We start from the raw sequence: 12,777 nt of genomic DNA, 5'->3' as shown, positions 1-12,777 counted from the left end.
CATGGTTTGCTTAGCGACGTATAAAGTGGCCCACTGGAGTTGCTGATTTATATGGTGACATACATCCAAGGGTTGGTGGCAAATATGAAATCTTTCTTAGGACCACTGAGGAATATGAGAGGAACTATCTTTTGGGGGGCATTTATATATCAGAATGGATTTCCCAGATGGTGCTAGTGGTAAAGAACTCAGCTGCCAATGCAGGAGATACAATGAGATGTGGATTTGATCCCTGGGTTGAGAAGATCCCCTGGAGGAGGGCATGACACCCACTCCAGTATTCTTGCCTAAAGAAACCCGTGGATAGAGGAGCCTGTCAGGCTACAGTCCACAGGATCATAAAGAGCTGGACATGACTGAAGCAGAAGTATACATATATAAGAAGAGATTTATTAATCTGATGGAAAACATTTGAGCAAACATAATCTTGGGAGCTTAGTGATAGTGCATTAGACAAGTTGGAAGAATCTTTGCTCATATCTATTCTTAGTTTGTGTATTGTTAGCTGGGATATATAAAGAATATGCTTCCTCACTTAACTCTTTGAATAGATGTTGTGAAGTTTTTTCTCTTAAGACTGTAAACTGAATTAGGGGCTCAGAAGAATAAGATGGTTAAAGGGGTTTCCAAAATCTTAGTAGGCATCTTTGTGGTTAAATCATTTCTTGAGACTCTTTCTCAGATACATAGGAGGAGTTCTTCCTCTTAAGAGGTGTTTTAACTCTTCCAGTGGACACATGTGGGTGAAGCCATTCAGTAGTATTATGTCTGATGTAACGATGTAGTGGTGGTTTAGTCGCTAAGTCGTATCCAACTCTTGTGATCCCATGGATTGTAGCCCCTCAGGCTCCTCCCTCCATGGGATTTCCCGGGCAAGAATACTGAAGTGGGTTGCCATTTCCTTTTGCAGAGAATCTCCTGACCCAGGGATCAAACCCAGGTCTCCTACATTACAGACATCTCCTGCATTGCAGGCGGATTCTATACTGACTGAGCCACAAGGAGTTCCCAAGAGGGAGCTTTTAAATTCTGAATAGTAGTGAGATAGCATGTGAAAGAAAATTCAGAAGGGGTTAGCTGTAATTCTAGAACATTAATAGTTTGTAACATTCTTATTGTCCTGGGGAAAATGTCACATTTTGTAGCAGAGCAGGACTTTGTTAGAATCAGTAAAGTGGGCACATTTGACATCACTGCTGTTGGTAGGATGTGTTGAGAGAAGCTTGTGTTGTGCTTGGTCAGTCACTTCAGTCGTGTCCAACTCTGTGTGACCCTATGGACTGTGGCCCACCAGGCTTCTCAGTCCATGGGATCCTTCAGGCAAAAATACTGGAGTGGATTGCCATGCCCTCCTCCAGGTGATCTTCCTGACCAAGGGATTGAACCCAGGTCTCCTACATTGCAGGCAGATTCTTTACCATCTGAGTCACCAGGGAAGCCCCATTATAGCCTTGTGGCTGCTAATTTATAGAGAGTCAGGCCTTTTAATTTGGGTTCATCGCAGTAGGAATTTAATACAGCTTAGATGAACATGTAAGTACATGAAGAGATGAGTTAAGGTATGAATTGCAAAAATAAAAATTCAGTAAGAAGTGTATTATAGAAAGTGTTGAAATCAATTGTTTCATTATAGAAGCATGAACACTGTTCATAGAATTTCCTTTCAACCAAAGGCTTTTTATATCTGCCTTAATAAGTAAAGTAGAAAAATTTGTATTTAGTATACTTTTCACACTTAGAGTTTGGTATCTTTTGCAGTACTATTAAAGTACTTGCAAAGAGTTTTTTTCTCTTGAGCAAGCCAAAATCTTGCTCACAATTTACTTAGCTCATAAACATTTTTATCCCCATAAATAGTACAAAGCATTCTCTTGTTGGAATGGTCATAAGTCCCATAGATAATTTTTAATTTTTTGAAAATATTACCTTATTTGAAAAGATTGTGAAGAAGGATGGACAGGAATAGTTATCCTTTTTAGACAGTTTGAAAGACACATTAGAATGCAAACACTTTCACAAATGCCTCTGATTCATCCAAACTTGAGCCAAGGCTGGAATTCAGAAACTTCTCAATCAAAATGGACATATACTGTTAATCTAATACAACTTCACTGAAACAATGAACATGAATTTGAGCAAACTCCAGGAGACAGTGGAGGAAGGCAAGCCTGGCATGCTGCAGTCCATGGGGTCACAAAGAGGCAGCTATGACTTAGCACCTGAACAACACAACTGCCTTTAACTTTCCTGTCAAGAGTAGCTTTCTTCTGTGAGTAACTATACCTCCCCCTATCCCTCTATGTGGTCCCATAATGGTTCAAAAACCTTTCCCACCCCCTTCAAACCTGTAAGTGGTCCATTTGAAGCATTCTCCCAGCACAGTGTGAGGTTGAAGAGAAGGTTCTCACCAGAGGCCTTCTGCAGGATGTTCTGGTCTCGGGTGTTGGTCATGGTGGGGCTGTGTCCTTTCCACTCTGGAGTGGAGGGAGGAGGCTGGGAGACCACTCTCCCTGCCACGTGGAGACCACTAGTGTGCAAGAGGAGAAGACGCAAGATTATGGTATAAGAGAATCCTTGAGTTCATTTCCTGCTCCATTTCCTGCCTGTGGGACACTGGTATGTTCTTTCTTTGATTTGTGGCCACTCCTAGTTTTCTTTTATAAATTTCCTTTCTTTCCTGGTGGCATGCATAGTTAGAAGCTTGGGCTTCAGTATCAAACTGTCACACTTTGAATTTCAAGTCATCTTACTCCCTTCTGTGGGTGTGGACAAGTGCCTTGAGTTCACTAAACTTAACTCTTCATCTGTCAAAAAAAGAGGATAAAAGTAGTACTAACTTCATGGATTGTTCTGAGGATTAAGAGCTAAGGTGTATGAAACACTGAGCTAGAAGTCTGGAATATAGTAAGCTCTCCATATATGCTATTTGTTACTGCTTTTATCATTATGATTTAAGTTAGCCTCTGTTGGACATTTGCCGCTTTTAAGAAATCAGTCTTGCTTATTCATTTAGTTTAGTCAAATATTTGCCTTCCATAAAAATGCTAGATATATAAGATCTCAGTTAATGAACTATTCTTAAGAGTACATAATGTTGTGGAAATCAGCTTCCAGTGTTCTCAAGTAGGAATTCCATCTGAGATCAGTGAGTAACTATTCCCTGATTTGAAATGAAACCATGGCGTTAAAAAATAAAACTTTAAAAAAAAACTTACTAATCTTTGATTGAACTGGAGCATTCGACTTTAGGAAAAAGTAAATAATGTATGTAATTTATCTAGTAGGTAGAACAGGCACTTAGCATCTAGGCTTTCTCTTTCAGGAAGTCTGTAGATGATACACTGACCACAAAAGTGTATCACAGTCAACAGATGCTGTCTTTACTCTGGACGAACTTTCAGTTTCTCAGTGCAGACGCTGTGTTTTTGTGGGTTTTCCCTTTTGGTCCATAGACACATGACATGTATGCCATCAAAAGAGGAAGGAACAGAAATGATGGGAACATAACACCCTGAGCAGAGCTGCAAAAAGAAAGAGACTTCTCTTTGACACATATTGTACAACATTTCCAAAGCCTTGGAATGTTTTTGGTATATTTAACTGCAAAATATTTTTTCAGTCTATAGCTCCTTTTTTCTTTATCAGTGACAGTACACGTCTGGGCTGACAGTACTCTGCACACCTATAGCTTTAATTACAGTCTGATATGCCTCCATCAGTCTGCTTCCATCATTCCTATTTTTGTGTTGGCTTGAAAGATCTTTTTAAAATAATATTAAGAGATGGCATTTTAAATTTTATTCTGGTTCCTGGAGTTATGATTTTATATACTGAAATTACTAAGGCCAAGCATGTTGCTACTTGACACTAACATCATTCTCTTGATTCTTTCTCTAACTGGAAATTTGGGACATAGATTAAAAAGAGGTCAAAAGACCAAATTGTGGAGGAGGAATTATGATAAAGTCTAGCTAAGCTTTGGAACAGATGTTCAAATTTTTCTCTCGTGTTGATGTACACTGACATATAGAGAGCAAGAATAAAACAATAAATTAACAGTAGAGAAAAGACAGGACTAAATTAATTCAGTGTATTTATAGTATATTCTCAGTTCTGTTTGTGGAGATGGAAATAAGTATGACGATGCATGTGTGTGCCTATGAAGTCATGTACATTGGAAAAGGAGACAAGACAGTGTTACTTGTTTTCAACTAGTTTTATTTTTCTTAAAGAAAAAAAAAGTGCTTTCTTCTTGGGTCTACTAACTTTTATGGTCTGTTAGAAGCCTTTGTAATGTAATCTCCTTGGGAAAGATGATTCACTAAATTCTATGTGCCAGAGGCAATTATTTGCCTCTAGGAATCATCAGTGCATCTGAAATTGCAAAAGTCTATTATGTTTAAAGCAAGTTTAAAGAATTTAGTGAAATTCTGGATTGTTTTTATAACTCTCTCTTTCTTTGTTTAGGAAATAGAGAGCAATGTATTCTACAGAATGACCTCTTTATTAGTGCAAACCATACTGCTTTATAGATTCTACTGAGAAATTTGAAGTTTTACTACAAACTTGTTTTGTGACTTTATAGAAATGACTTATTCTCATATTCACTGTGATTGTCAGTTCCCTTATCTAGAAAGTGGAGTAATAATATCAGTCAATCACAAGATTTTTTAAAAAGATTAAATAAGATATTACCTGTGAGTGATTTGTCCTCATTTTGGCACAAAATAATTGCTCAACATAAGACCTGAGAGGTCTTTTAAAAATCTTGAATTACATAATTCCTGGAAAAGGGACTTTCCTTGAATTATATAACTTTTGGAAAAAGCATTTCTCTCACCTTGCCTTAACATAATGTTTTTTTGAAGTGGCTCTCCTGATTGAAAAATCAAGCACTGATCAAAATTGTCAGAATCTGAAATAACGGTTCACAGCATTTAGGGAAACAGACCTGTTTAATCTTCCTTCCTCTATTTCACCTGTGATGCTCCCTGAGGAGACCTGAGGAGAGCTATTGAGTGGTCTTTCCTTCTGTTGGACTACTTAGTTCAGTTCAGTCACTCAGTCGTGTCTGACTCTTTGCAACCCCATGGACTGCAGAACACCAGGCCTCCCTGTCCATCACCATCACTCAGAGCTTGCTCAAACTCATGTCCATTGAGTCGGTGATGCCATCCAGCCATCTCATCCTCTGTCGTCCCCTTCTCCTCCTGCCTTCAGTCTTTCCCAGCATCAGGATCTTTTCAGATGAGTCAGTTCTTCACATCAGGTGGCCAAAGTTTTGGAATTTCAGCTTCAACATCAGTCCTTCCAGTGAACACCCAGGACTGATCTCCTTTAGGATGGACTGGTTGGATCTCCTTGCAGTCCAAGGGACTCACAAGAGTCTTTTCCAACACCACAGTTCAAAAGCATCAATTCTTAGGCGCTCAGCTTTCTTTATAGTCCAACTCTCACATCCATACATGACTACTGGAAAAACCATAGCTTTGACTAGGTATACTTTTGTTGGCAAAGTAATGTATCTGCTTTTTTAATATGCTATTTAGGTTGGTCATAGCTTTTCTTCCAAGGAGCAAGTGTCTTTTAATTTCAAGGCTGCAGTCATAATCTGCAATGTCTTGGAGCCCAAGAAAATAAAGCCTGTCACTGTTTCCATTGTTTCCCCATCTATTTGCCATGAAGTGATGGGACCAGATGCCATGATCTTAGTTTTCGGAATGTTGAGTTTTAAGCCAACTTTTCACTCTCCTCTTTCACTTTCATCAAGAGGCTCTTTAGTTCTTCTTCACTTTCTGCCATAAGGATGGTGTCATCTGCATATCTGAGGTTATTGATATTTCTCCCAGCAATCTTGATTCCAGCTTGTGCTTCATTCAGTCCAGCGTTTCTCGTGATGCACTCTGCATGTAAGTTAAATAAGCAGGGTGACAATATACAGCCTTAACGTGCTCCTTTCCCGATTTGGAACCAGTCTGTTGTTCCATGTCCAGTTCTACTACTAGTGCTTGAGTAAGCTGGGGCCTGCTTTCTTTTCAGAGTACACAATAACCAGAGTGATTCCAGACATGGTGAATATAGTAAAACCTTTTAAAGGTCCTAGTAGCTTACAAGTTTTGAAGCACTTTTCAACAGATGGTTTTTATGTTTCCATTCTGGGGCCGGTAATCACCTATTGTCATCAGTACTGTATTTCAGTATATTTCTATTCCTTGGGTGCCATATGTAGGCTATTCTTTCAGGCTTCTGCTTGTAGTTGCAAGAGACTTGGTAAATGATGATATTGAAACATTCCATTGCAGAGTGGTAGTGAGAATTTGGAACTTGACTTACAATAGAAACAATGCTAAAAACAGTTGGTTCTTAGACTGCTTAAAAGATTTTGAAGACCTTGGAACCAAACTGAGTTCTGAATTCTAAGAGTCATTGGCCATTTTGTGTGAAAGAAAGAAAAATGTAGAAAAGGAAAGAAATGGCTGCCTTGTTTCTAATGTAATTTCATCAATCATGGCCAAGATTTTAATTATCATGTTAAATCTTTTTTGACACTCTCCTACACCCCACTCTGCACTTTCTTCTTCTTGCAGCTTTCATTTCTAGCACCTTATGCCTTTTTTTTTTGTTTTTTTTACTTCTGAATAAACACCCTTTCACTTTACATCACTCTAGGTTTTCTTTATTATCTTTTTTCCTTCTATCAGAGTTCTCATTGCCTCAGTTAACTTATTATTATAGATAGGTGAAGCATGACCCAGTAACACCAATTAACAGATATACCTTTAATGATATTTCATATGCACTATGGGCTTCCCTTGTGGCTCAGCTGGTAAAGAATCCACTTGCGATGCGGGAGACCTGGGTTCGATCCCTGGGTTGGGAAGATCCCCTGAAGAAGGGAACAGCTACCCACTCCAGTGTTCTGGCCTGGAGAATCCCATGGACTGTATAGTCCGTGGGGTCGCAAAGAGTCGGACGTGACTGAGTGTGTCGTTTACACGTTCATATGCTCCACACTTGACTATAAGCATTTTCTGCAAGTCACTAGCCCCACAAATATCCTGTGAGGTAAATCCCATGATTGACATTGTTTTACAGATGAGAAAATGGACATAGAATGAAATAGCATTTATTGTTTATGTCACATAGTTTGCAAGAATAGAACTGAGATTTGAACCCTAACAAAGTGACTCTAGAATCAATGTATGTAACCATTTTGTTTATCCAGTATTAGAGTAGGGGTAATTTCCTTAAAGAACTGTCATTTTAGCCATGTCAAGCAGTCTGGGGAAGATGTTTTGGGGCAAATGAACTAATGTGGGATGGGTCTAGCCTTTATCTAAACATTAGGGTCAAATCCCTTTCGTGTTTCTGGAATCCTTCCACTTTCCACTGTGTACTTTCAATTTTACCTTGAACCTAAAACTCCTCTAAAATAAAAAGCTTAAGAAAACTGCCATGAAGTAAGTACCTCAAATCAAGTCTTTGAAATAAACAAAATACGTAAGAGTGTTGTCCAGAAACTGGCTTCTTGGTGTGAGCAATGAACGGCTTGCTAAATTCCATCATCATTATAATGCATAACCAGAATTCAATTTATTGTGTGTCACTGAATACGTTCAATGGAAATATAAAGCCATCAGCTATTTAAATGATTGCTTTTATTTCAATGTGGTCATAAAATAATGGCTTCACCAATTGTTTGATAATAAGCAAGTAAACACATAAACCTAAAAATTATGAGTCAGGATGAATGTTATAAGCTCGATGTGACTGAGAATAACAAATGGACTATGGTTACTTAGATAGGGGGTTGGGAGAGTTTAGTGATGCAAATGAGATGTGAATTGCAAGGAACACAGCGCTGGGTGTGGAACACAGACCAGGGATTAATGACATATGATTCAGTTTGATAAGTAGTACCACATATCTGAACTGGACTGAACTGAACCACACATCTGTGAGTGCAGTGATGAGAGAACAAAGAGGAGGGAACAACTCTCTGCTCTGGAAAATCTGCACAGACCTCATAAATATCTGGGCTGGGACACAAAGTAGGAGCATGCTAGACACAAATTATTTGCTCTCTATAACTTGCTAATGCCAGAGGGCTCATGGGGTAGATTCATAAGATGCTTTTTACTGCATGCTGTACTCTGTCACCCAGACTATCAATACCACTCAAGTGAGTCACCGTTTTAGAAATTCCTTCCATAATGAGTTCCCTGGTGGGTCATATGGTAAAGAATCTGCCAGCAATGCAGGAGACCTGGGCTTGATCTCTTGGTCGGAAGATCCCCTGGAGAAGGGCATGGCAAACCACTCCGGTGCTCTTGCCTAGAGAACTCCATGGACAGAGAAACCTGGCGGGCTACAGTCCATGCGGTTGCAAAGAGTCTGACACAACTGAGCGACTAACACTTTCACTTTCCATAATGAGAGCGAGCCTGTATTCAACAACTGGTCAATCTGGGGCAAGCAAGGTACCCTCGCCCACATTTGAAGATTTCTCTAAGCTCTGAAGGTCTGTCCGGTTTCAGAGCTGCCTTAGAATCTATGGTTAGCTGAGGCCTTGGCTGTGACTTCACGGCAATTCAGCTTTTCCCTCCTCTCAGTCCCGTGGCCTTTTCTCCCCTGCAAGTGTTGATCTTCAATAAACTCCTGAGGCAATTATCCATCACAGTTTGCTTCCAGGGAAACTGACTTACAATGAATCCTCAATAAATACTTATTGATTGTCTGCTTGACTAAAATTTATTTAGGAATAAAAAGGACATTAAAACATATATTAATTATGATTATTGACAGCTACAGATAGGAGGGGTAACATTTTCAAGACTGAGATCCATATGTTTCAGTAGCATTCATTTGTAAAGTGTCCTCAGTTGCACCTTTTCTTTGTGCTTTGAGTAAACTTCCTTGGTGTCTCAGATGGTAAAGAATTTGCCTGCAATGCGGGAGACCTGAGTTTGACCCCTGAGTTAGGAGGAACCCCTGGAAAAAGGAAGGGGTACCAACTCCAGCATTTTTGCTTGGAGCATTCTTGAACAGAGAAGCCTGCTGGGCTACAGTTCCTGGGGTCACAAAGAGTTGGACATGACTGTGCAATGATCATTTTCACTTTTTCTGCATGCTCCTCTATTACTTGTAATGTTGATGTTTAAAGATAAAGTAAATGACTCTCGTCCTGTATAGCTCCCATGCCAGACTCTTGAGGAGAGTTTCAGAAGTGACACACTTTTTTTGATGGGTAATTTGGTTTTATGCATTGTGAATTGTGTCCATGATGCTGCAGAGGTGTAAATGGAATTTATACTAAAGACATCATAGGAACCTCAAGGTGAACTCTGAATTACTAAACTCAAGGAGGAAGAATCAAGATGCAAGTACAGATGAAGGTTAGTCATTGGTTACAATTCTTCTGTCTATACTTTTCTGGAGTCTTTTTTGATCATGGTTTGGTGCTGTCAAATATTTGAGTCCATGATAAACTCCAGCTTTCAAATTATTATTACCCCATGTAACTTCTGATTTCAGAACACTTCCACAGCCTGGAAATGTTGGTACAGATAGTTTTGATTGTATAATTAGAGATGCCTCCCCAAAGCATTGTTATTTGACTTTCCTTTCCAGCTTTCTGGAGATTTTGAGAGAAGATGTCTAGCCTCCCCTAGGTGTGTCTATCAAATCCTGTTGATTATTATTCAGTGTAAGACTGAGATGACTGATGAAATAAATGAGTAGAATAAACAGCAGAATTAGTTTTTTAATTTTCTTTTTCCCTTGATTGCTCACAGTGTGTGTTTGCAAAGGCATGAAATTATGGCACCTCTTTTGTATGAGAAATGCCAAGGGCTTGTTTAGCTTGTAGTGCTAAAAATGATGATTTTTCAAGACCAACTACAATAAAGGTAAAATGAAAGAGAAGCATTTTAAGAAGAAAAATGAAAACAAAATAGTTTCAGTTTTGCTTTCCTTAAGCTGTCTTCTGTACAGTTATCTCACATTTCTAATGAACAGCTTTACAGTGATAGGTGGGATGTGAATCTGACAAAGCCACGGCAGCTTTCTTTTTCCTCCTCTTGTTTTCTTCCCTTCCTCCTTATGACTTCTCTTGCTTCTTTTTTCTCCTTCTTGTCCTTCTCCTCCTCTTTTCTTCTCCTCTTCCTCCTCCTCTTCCTTCTTTTTGGGTATTTTAGAACTATGAATTATTTAGGGTTAGTCCACTCCAGTGTTCTTGCCTGGAGAATCCTATGGATGGAGGAGCCTGGTAGGCTACAGTCCACAGGGTCGTAAAGAGTCGGACATGACTGAGCGACTTATTCTTCTATTCTATTCTATATTAATGATCAAAGGGACTGCAGGCATGCGTCTTACTGAAAAGATACCATTCATCTTCTTTGCTTTCTCCTGACCTATAGTCAACTCAGTTCATCCCTAACATGTTAATAATGAGACGAGTCTAGACTCTTCTAGAACATCTTTTTGGGTTTTTACTTTGGACTTTTTTTCGATCATAGGAAGAGCTTTGTTCAAGTCACTTAGCTTATTAATTGCTTCAGTTCAGTTAAATTTAGTTTAGTTCATTCACCCAATCTGTCCGACTCTTTGTGACCCCATGGACTGCAACACGCCAGGCCTCCCTGTCCATCACCAACTCCCAGAGCTTACTCAAACTCATGTCCATTGAGTCGGTGATGCCATCCAACCATGTCATCCTCTGTCGTCCCTTTCTCCTCCCGCCTTCAATCTTTCCCAGCATCAGGGTCTTTTCAATGAGTCAGCTCTTTGCATCAGGTGCAAAAGTATTCAAGCTCCAGCTTCAGCATCAGTCCTTCCAATGAATATTCAGGACTGATTTCTTTAGGATGGTCTGGTTGGATCTCCTTGCAGTTCAAGGGACTCTCAAGAGTCTTCTCCAACACCACAGTTCAAAAGCATCAGTTCTTTGGTTGTCAGCTTTCTTAATAGTCCAACTCTCACATCCATACATGACTACTGGAAAAACCATAGCTTTGACTAGACGGACCTTTGTTGGCAAAGGAATGTCTCTGCTTTTTAATATGCAGTCTAGGGTGGTCATAGCTTTTCTTCCAAGGAGCAAGCGTCTTTTAATATGGCTGCAGTCACCATCTGCAGTGATTTTGGAGCTCTCCCTGCTCGAAGGAAAAAATAAAGTCTGTCACTGTTTCCATTGTTTCCCCATCTATTTGCCATGAAGTATTGGGGCCAGATGCCATGAGGCTGGAAGGATAAGCAGCAGCCTTATTCTACGGCTCAGGATAGGTTCCAGAACTTTTCTTTATTCTAACAGGGTTGTGAAATCATGGAAAGATTTTAAACATAAGAGTAACATGCTCAGATTTATTTTTTAAGTAAATTTGGAGCCTGGGCTCGATAATGACCAATGAGGAGGCATATGACCTGTAAAGAGTTATAGCGAGAGAAGACGGCAGTCTAGACAGGAATTGGCAGCAGCAGTGTTGATCAAAGATGGAGGAGAAATAAATGGGTTTTAGAGAGGTGGGGTAACATACTTGTTGGAGGAGGAGGGGAACGAGAGAATAATTCATAGTTTCCTGACTTAGGCAGTGGGATAGCTAGATGGTCTTATCATTTGTGGAAATGGAAAATAACGTTAATAGATTTGAAGGGGAAGGTAGAGTGAGTCCTCAGCATGATGAAATTGAAATGCTGCTGAGGGATGCAAGTGGAGATGGCAAGGAGTCAAGCTGACATATAGATTTGAAGCTCAAAAGAAAGGTCTTAACTGGATATAAATTAGGAAGTCCATGATATATGAATAGTAACTGATGCTTTGGGCATAGGTGAGACCATCTTGGAAAACCCACTGTGTGGTATTTAGCATGAGGGAAATGTAGGGAAGGAAAATCTAGGGCCAAAGCCTAACGATGGTGAGCATTTCAGAAGGTGTGTTTGTATATGGGTGTGTCTCTCTCTATGCATATCTGTATATGTGTGTGCATGTGTATATTCACACATGTGTGCACTCACATAAGAGACTGAAATAAAGAGAGGAGCAATTATGTGATCTGAGAAATGAGGCTTGAAAGAATGGTTTAGATACTGGAAATGCACACCTATGCCTGTGTGAGTGGGTAGCTGAGGTGAGCAGAGGAGGAGGCTTTGGGTATGAAGAGGTCAACAAACAGAGATGTGAGTGGATATGACAATCACCCAAGATAACTGCAGAAATTGGTTAGTGCAGACTCTGAGTCAAATGCCAGGAACTTTATAATTAAGGGGAAAATCATAGAGGTAATACTTTTGTAATAATAATAATTCAATAATTATATGGAAAAGCAATGATATTAATAATTAAGATCTACTGATCACTTTTCTCTGCCAGGAGTTAATTGCTTTACTTGCATTATCTCCATTAATATTTACAATAAAACTAAGGACATTATTATCCCAACTGTAGAGCGGAGGAAACTAAAGTCACACAGAATGCTTGATTAAAACAAGGGGCTGTCTGACTAGGGAACTCATAATTTTTGCCATTATTTTATACTACCTATTTTATAAACTATAGCAAGGATTAATTATGACTTGTAAACATGAAGAATGTATGTGGCTATTGAACTCTAGAGTGAATACAGATGTGAAAATGTGAGATGTTAAAATGATTGCATTTTTGCTTTTCTTTCCTCCATGTTCAAGTAATTAAACCCATGCTTGAGTGATAAAAATCATGGCCTATTAATCTATAGACAGAGCAGGGATTTTGGTCAAAATAAACAGAATGCCTAGATTCAT

Source organism: Cervus elaphus, chromosome 2, assembly GCF_910594005.1.
Source record: "Cervus elaphus chromosome 2, mCerEla1.1, whole genome shotgun sequence".
In the NCBI taxonomy this organism is placed as follows: Eukaryota; Metazoa; Chordata; class Mammalia; order Artiodactyla; family Cervidae; genus Cervus; species Cervus elaphus.
Note: the sequence above shows the minus strand (reverse complement) of the source record.